This window comes from Apteryx rowi, unplaced genomic scaffold (assembly GCF_003343035.1).
Source record: "Apteryx rowi isolate R43461 unplaced genomic scaffold, aptRow1 scaffold_467, whole genome shotgun sequence".
NCBI lineage: Eukaryota > Metazoa > Chordata > Aves > Apterygiformes > Apterygidae > Apteryx > Apteryx rowi.
The window spans coordinates 583161-587061 of record NW_020450724.1 but is presented as its reverse complement, the minus strand read 5'-3'; positions in this window follow the sequence as shown (position 1 = coordinate 587061).

Genomic DNA, 3901 nt, shown 5'->3' with positions numbered 1-3901 from the left:
AAAAAAAAAAGAAAAGACAGCTACACTTCCTGTAATCAATAACATATGAATTCAATTAATGCAGCATGATTAGTAAAACCTTCTAAGCCACACTAGTAAAACAGCAGAATGAGACTTAATATCATTTATGATCTGAGAGCCACAGTTTTATACGTCTGCAATGTGAGAGCCAGATCTAGTTTTCAACATTTTACTTTTATCTTTAGATGCACTGAATGAGTTATTTCTAAATCCTCAATATGGTTATTCACAAATTGATTCACATTAATAACTTTGCATTAGTGCTACAGTACCAGCTTGTATAAAATCTTCAAAGTTATAAGATCTTACCAAAAATCTGAAGAAAAGCAAGACAGGTGTCGTTTAGCTGGCATCTTTCAACTACTTACGGTAAACAATCAATGCCTAATCTGTCTCAATTAAACAAGTTGCTTATTGCAAGAAGAAAGGGAAGGCTAAATCTGCTCTATCTAAAATTGGTTAACAAAGACTTAGGTTCCATTAAAAGCAATCCAATACTAAAAATGTACCCCAGAGTATTATCTTCAATTCTGCATTCAACAGTCCCCATTAATTAACACTTTGAACATCGGTTTACTAACCCAAAACATCTCTTTCCGACTTGTACAGAAGGAATGGAGTATCAGGGAAGGGAATAACACAGCAAGAACAAGACTTGACCAAGGTCATCCAATCTTGTTGTCCAATAAAAAAGTGATTTCTATGCATTCAGCTACCTTGTGCTCTGAAGTGACATACCAATCCTTTAGCAAAGCCTGAAACAGCGTGTGATAAATATACATGTACCCTAAATCCAGAATAATCACAAAAATGTGCCCCTCTGGTCTGGGTTCCTGCTAATCAGTAGGGCAGATTATTCAAAACACAAGGTCTACCTACGGAAGACGTGACATTAAACAGTGTAACGACACTGTTTTAACAGTGTAACATTACAATTTAGTCCATGAGCACACAGCAGCTCAGTGGTCTACCTCAATCATTCACAGAGAAAATAAATAGGATATAGCAGAAAAAGATGGAGATTTTCGTTTCTCATGTGCGCTGCGATTCGGCTTGGCCTCCTCCCGTGCTTTCTGTCCGCATTACGCGGCACCCCGCTCCCGACAAGCCAGCTCTGCCCCTTCTTGTTAGCACAGGATAAAGCTGGGACACTCTAGGGAGTTTTCATTCAATAAGCCAGCGAAGTAAACCTTTGCTAGCGCTAATAAGAACGGCTCTTTTTGGGCTCCAGGCACTCTCCTCCTGCCACGTCTGCATTTCTCTTTTTTTGCCTCTGCTAAACGCTTGGGGGGGGGGGTCACTCCTTCCTCTTTAGAGACTTCCTCTTTTTCATCTGAATTGACATTGTACCTCTAAATGGGACCACCCCAACTCAAAGAGCAAAGGTAAAGCCTTCCTAACACTCCTGCCCTCTGTGTCACTAAACCTGCTCGGCATCTTCAAGACAAATCCCCGGTATCCAAAAAACGGGGAAGGGGCAGCGATGCTGTAAGTTGATCACGGCCGTTATYGGCCGCAATACCCCGGCGTCACGCTGGGCGCGTTACGCGTGCCGAGCGCGCTGGACTCCAGAGGCGCAGCCTGGGGCTGTCTGCCGTTCTCTTCATTAAGCGGCAAAACAAACAGCTCTCATTTCCAAACCTACACAGGATAGATTTTATGAACATCAAAAATAAACAAGAAAATAATGAATAGCTATGAAAAACACACACACAACCACATGACAAACCAAAAGAAGCAATCTCACAGCTGAAGAAAATTCAAAGGCTTTTCAGACTTCTCACAAAAGAGAAACCCTCAAAATAATCTATTTATATTAATAGATATCATTCCTTTCCCCTTGAAAAACCACTAGACAAGCACCAAAGACACTGTAGTCTTGTACAACAGTAAACTGTTTGCTGACAGCCTTGACAAGGCTTTGCAACGGCCCGCGTTTCTCAAAGCTCTTATGCCACTTAGTTGATTTCTTTTCTTCCTCTCCATCCAGTGTTTTTCACAGCAGAGAGTTTGTTTGAAGTGGAAGTAGACTGAAAAACAAAACAAACGGAGAGGAGAGTCCTCAGGCATGCCCAGACCCCTGCAATGGCTATTGGGTGGTGTTTTCTCTAGCCAACCGCAAGGGTTTTAACGCACCCGATAAGCTTTATGACCTTTCGCCACTTGGCGTAATTCATGATGGCACTGTGACAGCACTCATTTTAAATCCTCTCCTTTTCTATTGGTTATATTTAGTATCAGTCTACACAGTCTGTATTCCGCACAAATGATCCTGTTCAACTTTTGAGAATAAGCTTGTATGGGCAGCAAAGTCGTTTTTGATTGTTTTTTAAAATTCTACTGAAAACCACTGACGTTACCAGAAAAATTCAAACTCTAAAAAAMCCCCTGAAAAATACTTATCATTTTAAAAATCAGAAGCAGCATGCACATACATATACACACGATGCACTAGGCATAATTTGTGGCATACCCTACATTTAGAGAGGAATATGGTTCTCATGTTAACATCTGTGAGATCCTGCCTGATCATTGTGCAGTGAAATATGAAACAAAATCAATGGTGGCACAGAAGATGTAATCTCTGCTGTGTATGGCTCACTGCACTGAATCCTTTGACTCATAAATCATTGTTACTAGCCAGCCAGTGAATCGACATTCAGATTCCCTCTTGGTCTATACATATGACCACTAAATGAAATAATAATGACCAAAATCTGTCACAGATTAGGTTATCAATATTACCAAAAGGGATTTCTTGGGAGCAATGAGGTAATCTAGGATAAAATATATCAGATGAGCTTGCAAAGAAATGTGAAAAAGCTGTGACTAAATATAGAGACAGTAGGAGAAAGGAATTTTTAAATTCCTCTTTTTCCATTGTACCCTCAAGCATTAGAATTTACTATAGCATCACAATAATCCATGTTTCATGACAGACCGTTCTAATAACATATACTTTTAATTATGTTCTGGTGTACTTTGACATCTTTCTTTTTCTTTTTTCAAATAAGCCCTCCTTAAGTTATTACTGTTTTTCTTTTTTCCCTGAAGCATGATTAGTATTATTAATAGAGAGTCCTATTTTCTTACCAGTGGCCTGAGCATCCAGGGCTTCAGAAGACCACATATTAGTTCCATTAAAAAAATAAAAACAAACAAATTTCCAGAGCACCTCCCATAAAGCTGTATTTCCCAAATGCTTTATAAACCATGCAATCATTAAAAGGCAGTGGATCACCTCTTTGCAGAGAAACCTGAGAAATGCTGTGCACTCACAAGCATCCCATATTCAGTCATGAGCCATAGAGTTATCAAAATTTGCAATTATGAGAACAGAAGAAAAAAAGAAATGGTGAACAATTCAAATATTTAGCCTTCAGAAGAATAACCAACCGACAGAGGTCTTCCAGCTACCTCCAAGCACACAGGAGACTCTACAGGCAAGTATGACCTACACATAGAAACTTCCCTGAATTTAAATAACCCTTCGGAGGACTTCTGCCTGTGTATTTACTATGGAAAAAGTAGCAAACATTGACAGAATACATCTTTCAGGTTTTCCAATTTACATACCAGTAGCACTTACAAGTAGAATGCTTAAAACTCAAAAATCTCAAAATTAAATCAAAGTCTCTCTCTTGTTCTTCCCTCGTAACTGGCTTTTCTCATATACACACTCACAAGGGTCAGAAGCCATACATGACATTACCGTATAGACAGCCTTAACTGTCTTCCTTGCATGTACACACAAATATACAACCTAATTACGTATCTATTTCTCACATATCATCAAGGTGCAAAACATATGCAATAAATGTGGCAAATAAATCCTCAGTATCTTCTCCTACAGGGCCTGATTCTGCCAAAAAAAMCACAG